We start from the raw sequence: 23400 nt of genomic DNA on the forward strand, positions 1-23400 counted from the left end.
TGGGTTAATGCACTTTGCTGCTAGTTCTGGGCTGGTCGCCATCAGTAGTAATTGGATTGCAAGAAAGGCAGATATCTGGTTCCAAACAACATTTTTATCAATATCTGTCTGTTTACAGGTGTCTGTCATAACCTTCAAATACACTTAAATAACTCATTCATCCAAGCATTGAACATATGCTGGGAAGAAGATTCATCAAGCAAATGCACAACTACTGCACAAGTTTTTGCTTTCTAAAACAACTTTAATGGCAGAACCCCTCCTTGCCTGAACCCCAGACACAGCGTAGAGTGCATGGCCAAGCCTTCACAACAGAGCAAGTGGGGCTGGTGAAGCAAGTATTCACCTCAAAAATAGTTAATTATTTTTCAGTAGGAGTTGTTATTAAAGGTTTTCAAAAGAAAAAAATCCACTTTCCTGGAGAGTTCACTGCTTCTTTACAAAACGGTATTAGTTTAGATTCAGACCTGCTCCTGCAGTACCCTTGAACGCTGTAGCTCAGTTCCACCACATGCTCACTGCAACGTAAGGCTAAACAATGACCTCTATTCAATAGAAAACCTCAATATTGCATCCCTTCTGGGTTCTGACATGGAAAGACAAACCTATCGAAGTTCGGAGCCAAATCTTTTAGCCTTTCCTGAACCAGAGAGAATTAGACCTTCTGGTCCCCAAACTGTTTGAAGATCTAGTGAACCTAGACACACCTGCAACTGAACTTCTACTCCAAGATTCAAGTCTGCCAAAACATCCCTCAGGCCACACAACCTATGTAGCAAGGCTTTATTTCGTAAATTAAGCTGAAAGTGATTTGTTTGCAGCTCCTTAGTCCTTACAACTGTTGTGACTGCAGGAACATTGCATGCTCTCTTAAAACACAAAGCATTTTTTTTTCACCCTCGAGTTATTTTCAGTCTAATATACAAGTTAGGCAAAATGGCATGAATAAAATCTAGCAGTACCAGTCAGTATTAGCACCTTTACAACCAACACTGAGTGGTTTTATACAAAAGCTAAACGTTACACGTGTAAAACAAGGGATAAAACTTCACGTGTGTATCTAAGCCTTTCAAACACTTAATCCTACAACTCATGTTGTGGTACTCAAACAGTTACCAAAGTCCTCAACCCTCCATGAGACAGAAGAAGAACCATCACATCCACTCCACGACCACACACCACGCTGCACAGAACGTGCCATGTGTTCAAGACTACAGGGAGTCATGGCAGGGTCCTTGCTCCTCCGCTTCCCCGAGCTCCCTCCCTGCATCCAAAGTGCAGAGAGCAATACTCTTGGAATTAACATGAAGGTAGTCATCTCTACAGTTTTTTGAGACCTGCTGTCAGAAAGGCTCAGAGTTAGCACAGAATTTAATGCTTTCCTGAAGAGTCACCTAATACCTTGACAAAGGCTGTTGCGTGGCTCCACCTTGGAGCAAGCAGCTTACTCCTACATCGCTGACAAAACAGCACAATTCTGATCTCATCAGATGTGCAACCCTTTCTGCCTCAGTGCTGCATGAAAGGGCTTTTTGGAGAGTTTGTGACACCGTGACTACGTAGAATGTACGCAAGAGAAAGACATCTTTTCTATCTCTCCAGCTGACTGTGCTACTCCTGCTTTGTTAGAAGTTTCAGTTTCCACAATCAAATGCTTAACCGCTTCCACCGAGCAAAACAAGGCAGACTAAATCCTCTCAATCACAGGCAAGCCATGCAAAGAATTCAAGGGCTCAAAAAACCACAAGTCACATTCAAATATACATTAAGAAAGCGTGACAGTGTTGGAAGGAGGACAGGGAATCCCAGCTCTCGGGTTGGCATCGCAAACTCCCCTAGCACAAACAAGTGCAACTGCCACATTTGGCACCGCTACGGTGCCAGGTTGACACCAGAACGCTGCCAAGCCCACTCAGCAGAGCACGTGCTCACTTAAAAAACAAATAGCCCCATCCTCAAAATGCTGATTCCTCAAACATTCTGGCCTCCACAAACTCATTTCTATTTATTTTGCCTTGCTGATAGCCTAACAAATTAGAAAGAGGCTTATGTGCGTCAGATCAAAGTTCTATGATAACATCTTTAACGTTTTCCTTTAATATTAAATTTAATTAGGACAGAAAGGAGGTGGTGACAAGGGAGGACTGCAACCTGGAAAGTGTCACCAGCAGCTCCTTTTCAACATCTGAATTGGAATGGCTTTTAGCCAGATGAGCAATTACTCCAACAACAGACAGAGACAACCTGGGCATGCCGGGCCCATATGCTCCTGCCTGGACCCAGCGAGGAGCTCTGGGAAGTTCTGTCACTTCCCACTGTTCTCCAAGAGGCACTCCGTGCTCGCAGCACTAACCTTTTGGAAGACAGGGATCTCGGGAAGACAACAGCCACCCCCAGATCTTTCTGTCTGGCTGCCAAGTGTCACTTGCAGCAGGAGGCAGGGACAGAAAGCTCCAGGTTTGTGATATCTGCTCCAGCTCAGCAGGGAGGACGTGCTCACAGTCAAGTGCACGACCCTCAGCACCAGCTTCCTTCAAAGCCAGGCAGGAGGGCAGCTGGCCTCAGCTGAGACAAACAGGTCACCATGTGGGGTGAAGCGACATGACTTAGCACCCTCTGTGATAAAAAGAGGATGAAAAGCCGCCCTTACACACAGCACGAGGGCTCCTCGCAGCAGCACAGATGGCAGCATTGATGGCACTGCAGAAGAGCTCCTCTCCAGAGGGGTCCCGAGCCCCTACGCTGTTAACACCAGCACCAACAGACATGTCCTGGTGACCCAAGTCACATCACCGTGTCCCTGTGCAGACAGGTGGCTGCCCTGGAAGAAAGGCAGCTCCCCAGCAGCTCCTGTCCTTCACGCTTGCTCAACACAAGGTCCTGCAGCTTTACATCTCCGTGACATCCTTGCTGTTCCGAAGCACTGCCAGGTCCTGCCTGCGGAGCACTCACAGCCACACAAGGGCTCCTGTAACTCCAACTCTGTCATTGCCATCGGGGCAGCAGATGACGAAGCTGTACGTGGACAATCTGATGAGGCACCACTCCATCAGCTACAGTTTAACTGTGCACACGCTGCTGGCATGTTGCACCAGCGCAGTAAAGCCACTCTCACGGATCAAACTAATATTATTTAGTAACTGGGACACATCAACCAACCAGCAGCCGAGGGGCTGTGGTCCCTGCACTCAACGTAACTGGGTAAGACACACACCGACTGCTGTAGTCGTCTGATCGCTCCCCAGCAGCAGGGAAGGAAGCTCAGAAGTCCAAGTCTCCCACAACCCCCAGGAGGTAGAGGTCTTCAAGCCTTCTGCCCTGACTGTGACCACATCATGAGCCAGCTTCCCAATCTCTCCTTTTTTAAATAGTGATTCTCTTTTAAAAGCACCTCATGTCCCCAGTCCACATGAAACTACAACAGTTTGCTTTTATAGCAGCTGTTGTATATTGCATTTACACAGAGCCCTTTATCCAAGGATTACAGACTTTCCAAAACTTAATTAATTAAGCTGTAACCTCCCCACCCTCCATAAGGTGCATTTAATTCCCCGTCAGCACTTTTAGACTAAAGCACTATTTTATAGCCCTTATTAATCGGCTGTAGGTTTCGAGTTCCTCACCCAGGGAAAGATTCAATTCCTGCCTTTCAAGCACAAAGCTTAAGTCAGGATTTTTGTGGCCTCTAGTTTTAGGTTCTACCATTGATTTGCTTTCCTGACATTAGACATGTAATCACTGCTTATCCAGCCAGCTGCTCCCCTGGGGAGGCAGAGACACACAGTAGGTACCCAAGGGATTAAAATGGGCACCCAAGAACCACCAGCAGTGTACCTGCTATAGCCTCTTCTGTCTGAAATTAATCGTTCAGGACTAGCTTTTCCTTTGGATGATCTGACATCTTGTCACAACTGCTTGCTTTCTCATTGGGCTGGCAAGCTTTACCTTGTCCTTCTCGTCTTGATTTGTCTGCGAGGCCATCACGTAATTGGAATGTGATTTGTCCTGATGTTCTGGGCTAGAAGACATGGACACAACAAAGCATCTCGGGTGACTCTGGTCCAGTCTAGTGCCCTGATGTCCCTTGATAAGTTTCCAGGGCTCAGACTTGACTCTTGCTGTACACCACCTAGCACAGCCAGGGCCCAACTGAGACGAGGATCTCTGATGCCACTATCACAACTACACCAAAGTTTCCTACTTCATCTCCAACTTGTACCTCATACTTCTTTTTCTCCTCCCCACACCAAGAGCCTTCTTACCAATTCATATTTCTAAATCAGAGTGGAAAGACAAGGCAGTTCAAATAAACAGGACAAATCAACCTCCTTATTTCACAGTGCTCTGACCTCCCATCACAGCAGAGGACAGAAAAATCCAGATCATTAGAGCAGCAGCCATTCCACAGCTACACACAGAATCCTTTATACTGTGCAAGGCTGTGTCTGTGGCCTTACATCTCCAGTGAAGTCAAAGGGATTTATCCATGCACAGCTGGGAGCACTCATATGCCTCAATTCCCCCACTTCCCAGTGTTCTATGGATGATGCTGACTAACCTGTCAACACATCGCCAGATCCTCAGATCTGACAAGGTCATGCCTATGTGACCTGTGTCACAGGAAAAGTACTCTTTATCCTCCGTAGAGAGCAGTGGGATTTTTAGAGGGTGTGCTATGGGAAACAGACACCTCTATTTTTGTCTCCATTTAAAGAGAGGAAAGCAGATCACTTCATTTTCACACCTGCTAGGGAAGTCAAGTGGAATCCACGGACCTCCCAGGGATGTGTCTATGCTAAAATGACTGCAAGAGTTGTGAACACAGAGAGCACATCTATTGGAACCTGGACATAACATGGACTGGGAAAAAGACTACCAAACAGCTGGAAAAGGGACTGCCTAGAAAAACAAGACAGACCAATTGAGACAAAGGGTACTCAGAGTAAAACAAACCTCTTTCCCACTTAAACCAGCTTGCGCTGCACTGGGCCCCATGGAGTAAAGGTTTCATGTCAGAGTTGCCACTGGGCTGACACGAAGGGGAACAGGCTGATGTGCAGAAGCAGAGCTGCTGGGGTTCTGCTGACCCAGGAAACAGCCCCCCACTTCCACATAACCTCGTGCTCAGCTCTCTCTAGCTCACTGCCATGATGAAGAGATGCCACGCCACTGGAAAGAAAAGGGTTATGAGGACAGAGTTTAAAAATAAATCAACTTTTGTGTTGTTTTGGAAGTAATCTATGAAAAAGATTTGGTTGTAAAAGGCATTGTATAAATGGATGCACTATTATTGTTTGACAATAAAAAAAACAAACAGTTTCCTTATATTTGCTTGGAACAAAACCATTTTGCAGATGTCTGAAGACAGCCTTTTTAACTGCTTTCCGCATCTTAATTTTCCCTTTTAGGTTTTTATTACATTTAAATTAAAATTATGCCTGTAAGCAGTCAAGGGCAACTTTTAAGAAGTCTTATCATTGCTGAACTTTTCACTGCTCCTATCACCTTCGCTCAGGAGCCTGTAACCAAAGCTTACTTCTTTCCTGGTGCCCTCCTCTTCTCTGCTTAAGCAGGAGTGCTTCTCCTACCCTTTGTGCTTCCAAAGAAACTCATTCCTATGGCATATTACTGCTCTAATTACTCATCAGAACAGAAGAGGCAAAAGCCCTTCTGCATGTTTCTCCAGAACAATGCTCTTTAGGAAAAACTCTACCCCAAAGAGCTAGAACGCAAGAAATAACATGCAACAGAGAAACAAGGTACCTTTTTCACTGACCAGTTTAGATAATAGACACAGTCAGAAAGAGCAAAGCTAAGCCAACCAAAACCAACATCGCTTTCCAGTGCAAAATTTTAGCTTAAATAAATCATCTTGGAAGAGGAAAAGGTTTCTTAAAATACCTTAATAAAACAAGTGATCTGTGCGACTTAAGTTTCAAAAAGAAGTTGGCCAGTAATTTTGGTTACGACCAGAAGAGAAGAGACTATCCTCCATCATCCTGTTTTTCCTGCAAGCACAACTGGTCCCATTTCCCCCAACAGCAACACTTAAGTACTTAGCAGTTCCCTACTGATTTACGCTTTCTGAAAATCAGAACCAGGGTCTATAGTGTTGGACAATGTCCAAATACAAGTCAATAAATGGGACTGCCCCACAATAGAGGTTATGGGTGGACTGAGGTTTCCTCAGCTTAATTTGCTCAGAGACTCCCAACATAGATCAAAAATCATCCAGTATCCCAGCAGCACTGGCAGTAGCAGAGACACATGAGGAGACATTCAGCTGTAGACTGTGTTCACAGTCTGAACAGCCTCTCCTCTACCTCCTCTGGGACATGAGAAGAAAGCAGCTTTCTTTTCTGAGTATTGCTTTGAAGTAGCCCGAGTACAACTGTTTGGCAACCCCTTTAAAATTAAAATTGCATCTAAATCACTATAGCACACCAAGAAATACCAATGGGAAATACCTCCATAGAGATTGTCTTCTTGCTCTTGCACCTTTCTGTTTTCAAGGTTCTTCACTTTAGTGGGGGCAGCTGCAATTGCTGCAGGCCAAATTAATGTGGCATGTGAAAGAGGAGATCAGCACACCTGCTCTCTAATAAAGATTTTACTTCTGTTGCTATATTTATTCTTGTTTCACTCAGTCTAAAGTAAATGCTATGCAGGCTGGAAGCTGCTCTTTGCTTATGGGGAAACAGTGAGAGCCCCCAGGTACATCCAAAGTACAGAATTAGGTAAATAATTAAGTTACCTCATACACTCTCAGTTAATTCCCATGTCTAGATTTAGTTCAAATTTTCTCAGTTGAATTTGTCTTGTTACATTAGCTGTAACTATTCCATTAAAGTAATCTTCAGACTGTTTGGGGGTTCTCTCGATTAATGAAGTTTCCTGGGATGGATTCTCCCAGGATCAACACGTACCAGGAAGAAGAGATGCTTCTATTTAGCACTTGTTTCCTACAGATGCACTGCCAGGTCTGTGGAGCTACAAACACCTCGGTCACAAGGACAGATTTCATCTAACAAAAGGTTCAAACAGCCCTTTCAAGGGAAGCCAGCCCATTTTGCTCAGCACAGCCTCATCACCTGAAAATTTAGGAGAGGTGCTTCACCAATGCATGCAAGCTGTCAAGCATGCTACAGTCTGAATTACAGACAGCACTTCTCTGCCATCAGAAGGAAGTGAATTGTGCATTTTTGGGCCCACCTAGACAGGTAAGCTAACCAGACCATTTCCCAGCTATTCTGAAACAGAGCCCACAAAAAGCAGCCTAGAGTACCTTGCTTTGCAATACTCACATGAACGTATTTCCCTAAATCATGACACACATAAAATGGCAGTACAGAGCTAGCTCAAAGCTTATCAGCAGTATAAGCTACAATTTAGTTTTCCTGTCCCAAAGACTAAGGGCCAGGCAAGGACAAACTACTCCTGCTCCCTAGAAATTGCTTACAGCCCAAGTCAGCTCTGTTACAGGGACCACTGCAGGATGAGAGCCTCATCACTCACCTTAACCATACTGCCCTTGTTTTAAGTGCCTCTGAAACGTGTATGAGTGCCTATACCTCCCCCAAGTCTGATTTCTTTTTGCAAATGAATTAAGTGTTCAAGCTTTCTTTGAAGCTGCCATTACAATCTTTATTGGGATGTGTTTCCACATTACACCAGTTCTTTTGAAAACTTCCACGTATGTTTGTAAACCTATATCCAGTGTACCATAGGCACTCCTGGAATAAAAACAGAAGCACACCATCCATATGCAGAACAGCAAGATTTCAAAATATACTGAGGAAACAATACTGGTAACCTATGATTTTAGCCATAAGAGGTAATCAGCAGATGTTAAGATGCAGCTTGAACAAAGTGAGATTCTCCATATGGCTTCAAAAACCATCTTATTTGCACATTTCTATGCAAACTGAAACACTCATCAGGGATTCTTTCAGATGCTCACACCTTCTCTGCTCCAAGTCTCCACCACCAGGGTAAGCCAGACTGCACTGCCAGCTTTATTTCCCATTTCAAGTGGGAGAACCTTCCTTCTCCTCCAGTTCTCCGGTCTAAACTGGAATTCAGGCAAGCAATATCTTAATGCAGAAAATCATCAAGACAGACACAGCATCAGGCAGCTGTTTCAAATCCAACCCCAATTTACAGTTTATTACCAAGCAATACCTGCACAGCCCCTTCTGCCCTGTGCCCCCTGCGCTGCCAGCTTGGCACAGCTCGGAGGTTTGCTCGGCATTGATTGAGAGCCCACATCAATACTCACACCTCTCACTAATTTTCATGGTGAACGATTGTGCTCTTCACTCCGGGCTCAGAAAAGATGTCCTCAATAGAGCTGCAACGACCCCATTATGCATCCAGGGGATTTTTAAGGAGCCTTTGTGCTCCCCCCAGGAGATGCAACGAGTCTCTTGCTCTTCCTCCTTAACTCTTTTGTTAACTTTTGCCACCAACAAACGGCCATTTGCCCTGCAGACTAAGAAAAGACTCGCAATGTAAATACAAACATACAGTATTTATCAAGTTAAACTAAATAGGATGAACACAGCACTGGAATACGAGCTGTAAGCAAATAAGAGCATCAACAGCTCTTCAATTAGACTGGGGGGAAGGAAAAAAAAAAAAGAAAGAAAAAAAGATGAGCCATAGTCAGCAGATTGCTTTGATGGCAAACATTAACTCTAAAAGGTTTTGGTTATTCGGAGTTGCAGCAGCTCAGCACGGAGGCTTGGGCTGTTCGCTTTGCTTTGTAACACTGGGGGTGCACGCTTAAAGGTTTGACCGCAAAACTCGAGTTATCACAGATAGCTTCCATAGCTCAGTCACTGTTTTTCCAAGGAAAACACACCACGTACAGAAATTAACACTGACCTGCCCGCAAACAAGAACGAGGTGTCTGGAAAACACACTGGGGGGGAGGAAGGAGAAGGAAAAAGTCTCCCAAAGGAAAATTAAAGCATAAAACATACCTTTAAGTTTCAGAAGAGCTGCCTGTGATATCTACAGAGCTTCCAGCGTTGCTCGATACCAGCTCAGCGCTCAGAACCTTCTGGAAGCTGCCCTTCCTCGCAGCCCCCACGCCCCGGGCCAGCACCCACCCCCGCGGGGCTCCTCCTTTTCCTTCTTCTCCTCTTCCTCCTCCCCTTCTCTCGCCTTTTCTTCTGCCTCTGTTAAGCAGTTACACCTGAGGTCACTCTGGTGCTGGCCCACCACAGGTGTGTCACCAGCCAGGGCCACTAACAAGCCTCAGGTGGGCCACGGAGGGGGCAGCTGGGGGGCTCTGTTACAGCATCTCGAATTTTACTTTTTTTCCTTAGAAAAGAAAAGCTTTTTTTAAAATTTATTTATTATCTGACCCGCCTAGATAGCTTCCTTTCTAATTGCTCTCCACTCAAATCTGTCTTTAATTACAAGAGGGCCACACTTTAATTGCACCCAAATTTAATTTAGCCCGCACCAGTCTGCTGTTATCTTGTTTGCACCAAAACCTTTATTTATGACCATGGAGGGTGAGCAGAGAGGAAGGGGCAGAGCATCTCTTAGAGCCAGTGGCACTGCAGCTCAGCAATGGTTCCCTGTTCTCGTCCATCTTGCAGGTACCAGGACCACGGCGCGTCCCTCCTGGAGTGGCTGAACCTCCCTCAAGACGAAGGCCTTTTGGGTGAAAGCTGGAGTAAGTCTGTGTGCCTCTTTTTGGGGTTTGGGTGATGGCTGTACTGTGCTGGTATTAGTCACGGTCTGTGTGTAGAAGCTGTCCTGGAGCAGTTCTTCTTGGGCATCCTTTAGGTTGCAAAAATATTCATTCATAAGCAGCTGGTTTTCAGCCCACGGATGGGAAGCTGTGAATCACGTGTTCATTCTCAGTGCAGAGCTGAATGGGGAGAACATTCAATGTTTAGTTCTCTGCTGGTTTTTTTTGTGCATGTACAATTCAGGTAGTTAAAAATGCTTGTGTGGTTCATGGCTTTTTGCTGGGCAGGGATGTCTGAGCGCAGGAGGTTCCTGGCGTGGCACACGCTGCTGGCTGCTTTTGGGATGCCTTCCCTGGGCAGGGGTGTGCAGCTTTCCGCAGGCTGTCCGTGCCATGGGAGCAGTCCCAGAGCTGTCCCAGTTACTGAAGACAGGACGGGTGGGCTCACTCTGCTTATGTCCTTTCAGGTGGAAAGAGAGCAGAGGGGTTCTCCAAAAAAAGTGAAACTCTGTTCTATGGAGCTTCTGCCCTGTTCCTGATGGTGGTAGTGGGGAGGCACTGAGCTGGGGCTTGGCCATCTCTGTGCCCAGCACACTCCTGGGGCCTGGCCCATGGAGGAGCACTTGTCCCTTAGCTGCGGTGCAGGGGATCTCAGACTCAGCTGTGGCAGCTTATGGTGCTGTGACCCCAGGGTGCTGGTTCAGATGGTGGCTGCTGTGCAAGAGCAGCTGAAGCAAATTAAAGTTTAGGGGAGTGTTGTGAATTATAAACCTCTGTTCATGGGTAGAAGTGGTGACCTAGAGCAAAAATGCAATATAAGCAATTCCCAGACACTTCTGCTGGCCATGCAACCTACTGTTCTGCTTCTAGGCTGATATCCTGCTTCCAGGCATGAGCCCTGTTTCCATCTGCCCCCGTGAACCTGCTTCAGCCTTATAAACCAAGTGCCCTGACCCGATGTGCGAGCTGCTGCTCTGAGATTTTTCCCTTATACAGAATTTCTGTAACTTCTCTCTTGAGTTTAACATGAATGAAAACATGAACAATCTTGTGAATAGGGAATGTGATGCTGCATGGTACGTTTTTAGCACTCTGCATCGGGGATTAGATGCACAACTCCTGTTGCCATAGCTTTCATCCCTCTGAGACTTAAATGTGTCACATAAACTGAACGAGGTACACAACCAAAGCAGGGGGAGAGAGATATGCAACAAAGGAGGGAGCCACAAGCAAAGCAGGAATCCTTTCTTTTAATTTCAGCCTCATGATTCAACGTTTATGTCAATAATTTCAAGCTGTAAACAGCAAGCTAACAAAAGCCATGTCTGGGAGGGAGTTAAATCCGAGCTCAGAATGACTGGCATTCCTTGCCATCACTAGTCAAGCCTGCTTCAAAGACCTGCCTGCTCGTTAGGGACTCTTATTAGCACTGACAGCCTTCCCAGAGGAGATGCCAGTACCAGAACAGACCAACAGTCCCTTTCAGTCTCCCTGTGCAGTGGCCAGTGCCTGAGTCTGGGTAGCAAAGGTAGGGAATTGTTCCTGATTTACATAATTATTCACAGCAGTCCCCAGCGCACTCTGCACGCTGCCAGAGGAGGTGACAATAAATGAGAAGGTGTCTGCAGGAGTTGGTTCGTTTTGTTTTCTTCATCTGTGGAAGGTAAAGGGGGGGAAAGTTACGTTTCAGTCATGGAGGATTCCTTGGGATCCTTACAGATGAGTAACAAATTGTTCCCTTTTGCAGTGTTTGTACGAGGTGCCAATCCACGCTCGGGCTTTGTTAAGTAAGCAAGCAGCTGTTCAGTGCTCCTGTCCTGGGTGCCTTTGGTTTTGCTTGGAATGAGAAGTCAGCCACAAAAAAAAATTAAAAAAAGGCAAAAACAAAGCGAGAGGTGAGGGGGGAAGGAGAACCTGAAGGAGAAATCCCAGTGACTCTGGATAGGTGGAACAGATGTGACAAAAGGAAAGGGCAGAATTTATTTTCATCTGCTGCTTGTGTCAATCTTTTAAACTTTAAAAAAAAAAAAAAGGCAGAAATCTTTCAGTTATATCTTGGAGATTATTGCAAGGTGAAGCGCTTAGAGTTTGCATCAGATTGAGAGTTGTAGAACACTGGAACAGGCTGCCCAGAGAGGTGGTGGATGCTCCATCCCTGGAGACGTTCAAGGCCAGGTTGGATGAGGCCCTGAGCAACCTGATCTAGTTGGAGATATCCCTGTTCCTTGCAGGGGGGTTGGACTAGATGACCTTTGAAGGTCCCTTCCCGCCCCAACCATTCTGTGATTGTATCTGCCCTGCTTGGGAGGCAATGTTCAGCCAGCCGTGGTTTCTGGGTAGCAGAGAGGATGGTTTGTGCAGCATCCAGTGCTGTGGGGGAAGCGAGCAGCAGTTGAAGCGTGGGATTTGGCACGGGAGCAGATCAAAAGCAGCTGTGAAGTAGGCAGTAGGGACGGGTGGAGAGAGGCTGCTGTGCTGGGTTACAAAGACAGAGGATGGAGTGTGGTCCCACCAGTCTGCATCCAACTTCCCAGTTTGCTGTAATGGTGTGGTGCTGATTAACTCTGGAACCGTGTGTCATGGGTGCTGCCTTTCCAGCCTGTCCCTTCTGCCCTTTGCAGTTCTTTGAACCTTTCTTTGAGGTCTCTCTCTGTGACAAAAATGTGTCGGGGCAACCTGTCTGAGGGTCAAAGTAGTTAAAAATCTGAGATGCCTTTGGGGAAAAGATAATAATGAGAGTGATGAGGCTCAGTTGCCTTCAATCCATTTGCCTTTTAATTCCATGATAATGGGCACCAATTAGCTTATAGAGACACTCATCTTTGAAATATTCAGTGAGATCCTATAAAATCAGCTTCAACTTGTCTCATCTTTTTTGGGGGGAAGGATCTAAGGAAGGGGTTGTGGTTTGTTTTTTTTTAAAGGAGAAGGAGAGGTGGATATTATAGTGTCATGTTTCCACTGTTCCCAATATATTTCTCCCCAAATCAGTGTCTTCTTTTGTAGATACTGATTCCCATCCTGAATTGCTCGATCCCAAAGCAAAGTATCACAGCTTTATTGGCAGGGTGGGCGTGGAGTTTGAACTGTGTTTCATTGATCTGATTTGATGCAGGACTCCATAATGCAGAGCTGAGGAAGAAAAGTAATTATTTCCAAGTTTTCAGAGGCTGGTTTCTTGGCCTCTTAAGTGAGCTGCCTTTAGAAAGCGATGTCCAGTAGCTGCATTGTCCAGGGAGCAGAGAGATTCTAGTGCAGTCTACTTTTCCCTTTCCAAAATTAAAAACCTACCCTGAAAACATCCTTGCCAAAGACTTTCTACTGATGGCCTCGTGTCCTGTCCTGTCACCTTGCTGTTGCAGACAAGCTCTGTGTTCTTCTAGTTGAAGTGCAATCGCCTGGATTCATTTCTCAGCTCTTCCACACAGTCTCAGACAAACCTGGGAGGGTTCATCTGAGATGTTGGTGGTAGAGCTCGAGGATTTGTTCCTCTGCTTCAGTGAAAGTCATGGCTGGCCATGGTGTCAGCAGAAAATGTCACTTTGAGAGGGCCTTCTGGTGAGGACAGTTTGCCTTTTTCCTTAATAACAGAGCAAGCTGCCCAGAGGACCAGCCAGCCAAGTTCCTGTGAACCTCACTTGAATGAATCTGTGATACATTCTATTTGTATTTTTCATGCAATTTCCTAATTTGGCTCCCTCTAGCCTTGGGCTGCTCTCCCTTATACAGTATTTAATTGAAACAAAATACGTGCAACACCTGTTACATTTGGATTCTGAGGTCTCTGAGACAATATAAATAATAATAGCTTCAAATTATATTTTTGAGTGATTTGCTTTACACTTCTGTAACACTGCATAATTGAACAGGGCTGTATGTAGGATGTTTTTCTGATACAAGAAATGGCAATTGCACAGGGTAATGCCATTTTTAATAAGATGGTGGAAGACTGCATGAAGGAGATGTCAGAACGTTGACCCACGTGTACAGGCACTTGGGTGCTTTGAGCAAATGGGCTCTGATTTACTGCTACTGTGCAGAGTCAGGTTTTGACCTGGGAGATCTGGAGGGGATGTCCAGACCCCTGTGCTGTGTTTCCATCCCCTGGCTGTAACACAGCAGATGTTTCAGGCTGGATACCCTTGCTTAGACGTTTTTCATGCCCCAAGCTCTGAGGATCAATGTGTCCTAGCGCATCTCAGCCCTCCGTGGGAATTACCACTCCTAAAGAGGTGCCCCTCACATGCCAACCTTCCCTGCTGCTCCTGCCTAAGGGAAGCTCTGGCTGTCAAAAGAGGAGGCTGTGAACTAGAGAGGGGGAACATGAACCTTATTCCAGTCTCCCCCTCCCCAGACAACAAGCAACAACTGTGCTCAGGAAAGCAGAGTCACCATTCACTGTCCTAATTGAATATTTTATTTGCCCTTCACTGCAGCTTCACTCTCGGATCCCAGTGACAAACAAGAAACTGCAGCATGTGCATATTTACACCTTGTTCTCATTTCAGCCTCCCTCCTGGTGGCCCTTGTGCCCGCAGTAAATGCAGGAAAGGTGGGTGATAATAGAGCTGCTGATTAACCAGCCCTGTGCGATTGACTGAGCTGCGAGCTGGGTGGAACAGCAGTGCTGGTGAGAAGCTTCCCCCACCCCCCCTCTTCCAAATCATATATTTTTGAAGTTCACATCAATTACTTGTGTTTCCAACTGGATAAACTTGAATGAGAAGGTTTTCTGTAATCTGCTGACGAGACAGTGAGGCACTTTTTGTTAGCTCCTCCTGATGCAATCTAAATTGGGTGTTTGCAGGAAAGAAATCTAGCGTGGAGCTAGAAAAGATTAAAAAACAGAGAGAAAGAAAAGGAAGGCAAGATATTAAGTTGCAGCCTGTGTTAAGGTTCTTGTTCCAGTCTCTTGTGAGGTAAAACATGCCTTTTTGAGGAAACAACTGAACAAGGTGTAAATATGCGTGTGAAACAAAAGGTGTCTGGGTGCTTGCATGGCTACTTCTGGTGAAATTCCTCTGAAGATTTGGAAGTACCGGAGATGATGATCTTGCTAACAGGATCTTGGAAACAGGAGCAGCAGAAGAGAGCAGGTGTCTGCATCCCCTGTCATGGTGCTCACCTTTTTGGGGCATCACTAGTGGGAGAGAGACACTCCTGCCATGGGCTGAAGCGGCGGTCAGCCCTCAGGACCAGCCGTGAGGTGTGGACCCATGCCTCCCTGGTTCTCCTGCTCACAAGCATGTCATGCTTTTCCCAAGAGCTGGGTCCAGTGGCTGTGAGGCTTATGCCAATGCTGCAGCCTGTTCCTGTGTTGTGCTCTGGCTGTGTGTGCACATACAGATGCGATGTAAACTCCATAACAAGTGTGGAAGGCACCAGCACGTTCTTCATGTAGGAACTCTGGTTGAGATGGTAGATACCAGCTGAGCTGTAAGCTGCTGCAGGCCTTGACCACCCAACAGAAACCTCTTGGAGACCTGCTAAAGTCCTCTGTTAATCTCTTGATGGCTTTAGGCAGCAGTAAACATCTATAGTGTCTGAACATGGTACATAGCTCCATAGCAAATAAAATTTCCCTATCTTAAGGAGCTTAGTGTTAAGATGGATGGGAGTTTAATTAGGTGTTTGTAACTAGACAGCTCTAATTTCCCTGTGCTTTACACAGTGGGCTGTTCCCAGTGTACCTCCAGCAGTATCAAACTTTGAAAGAAGTGTTTTGCACATATCTATTTGTTTCCTTTGTGGTTGTTATTAAACACTGTCTGCTTTTGTGCTGGGGAATTTTGACTTGCAGAGTGGTGTAGAATAAAGTCTGGCAGTAATGGGTAAATATTGTCTGGCTCACAGTTACAGTATACCAGTTTACAGCAGAGCTACTATTTGTATGTGTGCATCACGTTATTATTACAACACACAAAAAAACAAAGACTGGTCTTTTGACATAGATATGGTCCTAGACATGGTTAATGTAAAATACAAATAGAGATGAGTGCATTGGAAGCCAGGAGATATTGCTGCTAAAGCACTAAGCTGGGTAGAACAGAACCAAGATTCAATTTCCAGATCTGCTGCGACTTTCCTGGGAGACATTATTCTGTATTGCTTAATATCTGCACCCACCTTGCTTCTCTCTACAACAGGGCTGAGACTTTGCACCTTTCACATGTGTTGAATGTAGTGAATGACAGTCCAGGTAGTTTCATGGAAAATAATTCTTGTCAAAATGACCTGGTTTAGTTGTCTGAGGTTATAAATTTGGTTGACAGTGGTAGCAGTGGAGCTATAAAAAGCTTAAACTATTTTAAGGTGTTTGGCTGCAAGCTGTACAATATTCTGATTAAAAATCGGCTGAACACGCCACAGAGGACACACAGTAAATGGCTAAGAACTGTGGAATAGGCTTTTTTTTTTTTCACCTAGCACAATTCCATGGAAAAATGATAGCAAGGCTAAAACTTTAAGGAAGGACCACAGGATAACTTTATGCTAGTTCAGTCTTCGCTGGGCTCCTCACCCTCTCTGCCAAGGGGAGTACGTGGGGCTTTGTCGTGCACTGGATCGGGCAAGGAGTTGGAACATCAGAAGCCAGCTTGAAAATGCATACTGTGTTCAGAAAAATACTTTTGTTAGGTTGCAGTGAATCTCGTGCTTCCTGGGCTTCTAGGTTTAGCATGATTGCACTTCCTAAACAGTTTGCAGTATTAGGGAACTTGGCATTAGCTTCTTCCTTGGCCTAAAACCTCCTGTAGTCGTTGTGTGAGTTGCTAGCAAAGCAGGGTTGTAGTATTCTGTTATCAACAAGGTCTGTAGCAAAAAAAGTCTCTTTGACCTTGAGTTTAGGTTATTTGTTTGCCTTTACTCTCATTCCCTGTTTGTAATTATCCCAAGGTGCTTGTGCTGAAATAAGATGCTGTGAGAAGTGGGACCAGGTGATTGTGTGAAGATCACCTGTTCCTCGTGAAAGTAATGAAGCAGCTTATCTGGGATTGAGAGCTACAGAGTCATTCCTCTAGGAAGAGGATGGAGAGACTCCACAAGAAATTTGCTGCTCTTCAGTGAAGACAGTTGTAGAAGTTCTAGGAGACAGGTATGTTGAGGGATTAGGCAATGGTATCTGTTTTACTTTTGTGGATTGATGCTGAACTACAAATTGCATAAGAAAAGCTGAGGAAAAAGGGACTGAAATGTTGGAATTCTGAGGTCTGATAGATGCTCTGCTATCTTATGTTCAGGCTTTTATCAAAGTAAAGAAACTGAGGTATAAGGTATAGGAAAGTGGGTTACAAGGTGGCCCAAAATGCTGCCTTGTTTGCACACTTTCGGCTGGGATTTTGGGTTTAATGCTTGGATGTTTTTAACTCGGGAATGTACTAATGTGTTTCTAGAGGCAATAAAACTAATGTCTTAAACCAGTACCTTTCACTGAGTATAAGTTAGGAAATACTGCAGAGGAGCTACCTGTCAGATGTAAAAATAATATGACAGCAAGACAGAACTGGCACTAAAGTGTCTGAAGTTATTGGAGAAGCCCAGGTTTGAATCTAAATTTAGGTCTGTCTTGGACCTATTCGGAATAGGTCATGATTTTAATGTTACTGCCTGAAAAGGACCTGAGTTTATATGAATGGGTTTCTTATTGTCTGATAAGTAGGAAAACTTTAGAGAAAGGATTTTTTTTTTTTTTTTTTTTTGGAGCATGTGTTCAACAAGTGATGCACCCCCTTTGTCTTCTACTGGCTTCATCAACATGAGATGAGAGGACGAGGTCAGTTGTGCTGTTAAAACAACAGTGTTGTCAGTAGCACTTCAGAATTTTAAGAACTGCTGTGGTTCCTGCAGTTCACACAGCATCCTTGGTTTAAAGTGTTCCTCTGGACTATTAAACTTTGTATTGAAGCTTTGAAAATATTTGATTCATCAATGCTTGGTGCAATGTCTCTGCAATCCTCCAAGCTCAGTGCATGGGGACAAAGCAGGTGCACCAAAGGGAAGGTGTTCCTAAGGTCTTTTTTGCATGGCTAGATGGATAAAGTGGACAGGAAGATGTGTAGCTTGGCCCTTCTAGTGGGAGTAACTGGTACTAACTAGGGAACTCACATCACCTGGCTGTGTTCTGTTCCTAGGATGTTTGTGTGGGTTACTTGGTCCATAATCCATTTGTGCCAACTGCTTGTAAGAGCACGACGTGCTGCCTCCTGTGGCACTGTCTTTGGGTAACAGAAACTGGAGGTAGTACAGTCAAAGTACACCTGGATTTAGGCAGGTGTCCATGAATAGTTTTCTTCTGAAACTAAATTTCTAATAGATAAGAAGAAGAAAGCTTGATCAAAACTGTTGAAGGCTGCATCCTAACTTTCTGCCAAGGATAGAAATGCCACGCTTAGTCTGTGCCACAGACTATGGAGTTTATTTGGCAGTGGGTTTGTTTGTAACGCGTTTTCAGTTCTTTTTAAAATAAGATGCAAAACTGTATGCAATGAATGCATAATGTTGGAGGGAAGCAGGTTAGGTGTTCAAAGGGAACAGGAGAGGGAGGCTGGTGCATTATGGAGCTCTACTGGTAACCTTGGCTGAGGCTGCTTGCCTCTGACCCCTCGCTAAGCAGCTCCATTATGGGAAATGACAGATCTAAGGGTAGGAGAATATAAAACTTGAAGTTAAAAGCTTGCCAGACTGTTGCTACAACAATTTACCTTTGCACACGGGATTTGTCATAACAATAAACTTTAACAAGTGGGATTTGGGGGCTGATGTGTTCCCAGTAAATCCTCTCAGACTGGCGGGTGTTTGCTGCCAAGGCTTTGGGAGCGTGAGTGGTAGCAAGTCTGCCTTGGTCTCGTGTAGCAATTGGAGAGACCAATTGGAGCAAACTTAAAAAGCCAAAATTGAGGTTGCCTGAACCAGATGGAGAGTGCATACAGCCATTGCCACCAGCTCAGCCCTGACCTCTGCATTTCATGCTGTGCAGAGTTATCAGTTGGGCCAGGGCAGCCTGGTGAGGCTTGCCATCCGAGCTCCTTTATGGAGCTCTTCATCGGGTTCCGTGTTGCCTTTTCTTCATGGGATCTCTTGTGTTCAGAGCTTTTAATGCCCTCTCCCCAACTCTGTCCTAGGTACTGGGACTTGGCAAAAATCATTCTGTACCCTCTGTTTGGATTTAGGGGCTCCTACTGTGTTGCTGGCAAATTGGGAAAAGCCTGTTGAGTCACCCAGCCTGTGCAGCTGAAGAATCTGAGTTGGGAAACGATGTCTCAGTAGGTGTTTAACCAAGCTCTAGTGTTCCTTGTAGAACTGGAAAGCTTCTCAGTGGAACTAATTATGCTTGTTAGGCCTGACAAAGTCACTGTTACAATGCCAAACATATAACAGTGAGATTTTAATTTCCTCCCACAATTATTTGTTTATGATTCTAGAAAACTTAATCCAGAGGTTTGTTTATACCCGGGGAGCTCAAGTAGAGCAAGAACACTGGCAGTAATCAGCAAAACAGCAGCAGGTTTAGCTGAGAAAGTTTCACTCTGGTATCCTTTAGATTTTGTAGGGGCTAGGTGCAAACCCTTTGGTAGAGGATATTCTTTGCAACGGGATTTTAGTCAGGGATCTTGCTGCAGCTTTTGGAGGCTTTCTGGTATACCACAGCTGGTGTTGCCTATGCTGGTTTTAAGATCAGCACCAGAATGTGCCATGAATCCTGTCTTGAAAGCGATTAATCAAACCTTTGATCTGGTGTTGCTTTGTCTTCACTGAGAAGAAATCTCATCCTTGGTGTGTAGTTCTTCCAAAAAAAAAAAAAAAAATTCTTCTTCCATTGCTACCTCAGACCTTGCTGTGCCCTTCCCATCAATGGCAAGGATATTTGCAGCAGCTGAAGCCAGGTTTTTAGGAACATTGAGCTGCTGAGGGTGCAGTCCTGTGAATGTGTCCTGATGCTAAATCCCATCAAGAACGTTGGGCTCCACAGGGGAGAATTTCCCATTTGGCTCTTATTTTAGTGCCTGAAAAGGAAGAATTTTTTCCACCTGAAACGTGTTATTCCTGCTTGCATGTGTCTTTGCTAGCACAAAATGACTCCTCTGGATCTTGGCTGCAGGTGTTTGTGATTCTAAGCACAAACTGGGAGGTTGGGAGGGTGTGTATGAGTTGCTATAGGATTGAGGTCTGTGTACGGCACGTTTTCCTGGGTGTTGATCCGAGCAGACTGGCCTGTGCTGGTGTTTATTAGGAGGGAGAGACTCTGGTTGAATTTTCTAGTAGCTTCAGGTGCCTCAGCCTGTATGGCTTTTAGACACCTGAAATAGGCCTGATTTAAGGAAGAGTGATTGGAGAGGTGTGAAAGTCAGGATTGTTCCCAGTGTCTTGGCTTACTGCAAATTCCTAGTTGCAGCTGGAAACCCAAACTAATTACTGCAATGAGTTGAAACTGATCCTGGAAGAAGTATTACTGAAGATTTTAGAACAATTTTTATCTTTATTTGAAACTACCCAAGGCCTGCAAACATATCTGTTGCCTGAAAGGAGGAATGTTTTCGGTCACATCAGTCTCAACAACCTCCCATTGAGCTGCTTTTTTGTGATTTCCAAGCTGTAGTGAGCTGAAAAGCTTTGCAGCACTTGCATGCAAATCATCCTCCACTCTTCTCCCAGGGCTTATTGAAATAGCAGAGGAATTGTCCCACATCCCAGAGTGGCAGAGATGATCATCAGCGTTGATGTTCTGAGGGAGAAACGTGAAGTGGGAATTCAGGAAGCCCTTCAAAAAGTTTAGATGTCTGTTGGCTTTGCTTTTCTTTTGGTCTCCCCACACAGAACTTCCCACCTTTCTCGCATATTTAATTTGAAAATCAGCAGTCTGTAGAAGAAGCAGAAAAGTTAGTTGAGAGGTGACTGGTGAAAGGACCAATTCCACAGCTGGTGTCAGCCGAAATCGGTGGTGTTCTGACTTAAGCCACAGCTGTGCAATGTCTTAAGGGTCAGAGAGGAAGATAAACTTGGGGGATGAAAAAGAGCATCCATTCAGGGAAAGGAAAAGCGGTGAGAAGTTGCAGACTTGACTGTTTTTCCTTGAGCTCTGTGTTGCATGAGGCAGTTGTGCTGCTTCTGAGTGCAGAGGGCGATTCTGCTGGTGTTCACAGCCCAGTTAGCTCGCTGCACTGGCTTCCTTTGCTTCCTCCTACGCTCCTCGTGTGGTGTGGGTAGGATGCCCTGAGGAGGAAAACACAAGATGGAAAACACATGAAAAATTCAAGGAATTTTTTATTAATAATAATAATAAAAAAATCCTCATCTGTTTACCTTGTTATTAGAACCAAACAGTTGCGTTAGCTCAAAGATGTGAAGGAAAGGTGGGAATATAGTGTTCCCATGTTGGATGTTAAATTGAAATCCCTCTCCAAAGCCGTGCCTGTAGTGCAAGGGGAAGAGAAGGGAGCAGTGCAACATCTCAGAGGCTTGGCACTCGGTGCGTTGGGTAGGAGAGTGTCCCTATGATGTGAGAAGCACAGCACCTGGCACAGTGGCACTGCCCTCTGCGAGCTCCTGGCATAACCTTTTGTTCTGAAATGGGTGGACTGGCCCTTGGGGAGGTGAGATGCAAAGCAGGCTTTGTGCCCTTGGCAGCAGCCCTTTCCTCTTGACATTGAGCCCGATTCTGTCTCGCTCTTCAGATTGCCTCAAGCCTAACAGACATCTGGGATCCTCGAGTTTTAGTGCTGTTGGACCTGTGCTTTCCTTGTGAGCTACAAGACAGTGTGGTTTTTGTGTAGACTGGGCTTTTGAATCTCATTCTTATGTCCTCTCCCACTTTCATTTTTCCTCTTTGTAAAAGAAATGCAAGGCTGAGGCAAAGACAAGGAAACACCTTGTTCAAAATGTCATTTTGCCTCTGCTGAGCGTCTGTGCCAAAGGCAAATCCATGGCTAGGGGCTGCCTGAAATAGTTTCCTGTCTAATATAAAGCAGAGTGATGTGTAACTTGGACTTCTGATGTGAAGGGCTGAGGAGATTACAAGGTGAGCAGAGCAACGTGAAGATGCTTGTGAGTCTGTCCTCAGAGTGTTTGGATGCTTTCCATCCAGCCATGTGAAACATTTGCCTCGCCTGAATGTGGGATGCCTTGTCTAGGGTGGAGGGAATTTCTGTGTTAAATTGTGCGAGATGTGGAAGGTCAAAGCATCTGGACATTTGCCCCTGAAATGGAGTGATAGGCAAAGGTTGCCACAAAATCTACAGGAATCCCTTCGCTTTGGTGTGGGAATCGATGTTCTGTAAGGAGCTGGATCCCCTGCTTGTAAATCAGTTCAGCTTGTAATATCTGTCAAGTGTTTGGGGACACCTGGGTATCTGATGCTTTATAAATGTCAGTTGTTATTACAGTTTCTTGCTTGGGTTATTGATTTCTCCCCTGCTGTTCTCACTGGGATGGAGTGATTTGAGGTCTTTGGTAGATCAGCTCTTCCTCCTCAAGCTTCTCTTGCATATGCCATACCTTGAACCCCCTTCCCCGACCTGCAGTGTAGTTAGCATGTCTCATAACCAGGTACAGCTTTCCCTGCTGAAGCTTTTTACATCCTTTCACCCCAGTAGGTTAAACAACGCCCAGCTCCTGAGTACATACTCTCTGGGGCACAGAATATCTTCTGTGATCCTTGTAGTGATGTTCTGTGGACTTTGTAGTCTGCTTCTCCTCCAATGCACACATCCCCACCCACTTACCCTTTATCCTATAAATTCTGCTCTTGTTTGAACGAAAACGTGTTCAGCTCTGTTATTTTAGTCTGAAGGACACAGTTACCATTCCATCTCCTAGCAAATGTGCTGCCCTAACCTTTGGAAGATCAGCCATGAAATATGAACCTTTGACAGGATCTGATCCCCCCAGAGTCCCTGCAGTGTTTTAGTTTAGCCCTCAAAGCTGCTTCAGTTAAGGGGGAGATGGGGGATAATTATTCTTCTCTCCTTCCCTTCCCAACTCCAGAGAGTTTTCCCTACTGCCATCATATCAAGAAACTTTTTTCACTCCTTTAGAAAATGTTGAGCATTTAAGAGCAAAAGGGCCTGGTTTTGATTATTTAGGCAGGACTTATCAAAAGCACTGATGTACAAGTCTTTCTGTTTGCTTAAATCGGCTGCACCAAAGGCAGAAGGACACTGGGCTGACTAGGTGGAGATGAATCTGTCTAAGGAGGGCAGATGTTATGCTGTCTTTCAAGGACACATGCTCTCTGAACCTCTTTGGTGCTTTTAAAACCTTTCCTGACTTTGCCAAGTTACGTTGGTGCTTTCCAAGTGCCACTAATGTGGCACTGGTGTCGCTAGCCCAAGGAGTGCTTAGTTTGTTCTCCACTGCTTATCCTAACAAAGCTTGTTTTAACTGGTACAGCGAGTGCATGGGGGTTTTTTGGGTTACCTGTGAGCAGGTCTGTCTGGTGTTAGAAGTATCACTAGCCATGGTAAGGAATAGATACTCAGCTGGTGTAAATTTGCTGTATGGTAGTAGCAGGGGATGTTGATTTATGGAGCTGAAGGTCTGGCTGGCTCATCTTTTTAATTAGTATCAGCTATTTGTCTGGAAGCCCTCCTTGGATCAACATGTTGTTGTGCCAGGTGCTTTGGAAGCACAGCATGAGAGAGGCTTCAGGTCCCAGAGAACTTGCAGTCTGCAGTTGGATTAGAGGTGGCTGCTGCTTGCAT

Source organism: Tauraco erythrolophus, chromosome 24 (genome assembly GCF_009769465.1).
Source record: "Tauraco erythrolophus isolate bTauEry1 chromosome 24, bTauEry1.pri, whole genome shotgun sequence".
In the NCBI taxonomy this organism is placed as follows: Eukaryota; Metazoa; Chordata; class Aves; order Musophagiformes; family Musophagidae; genus Tauraco; species Tauraco erythrolophus.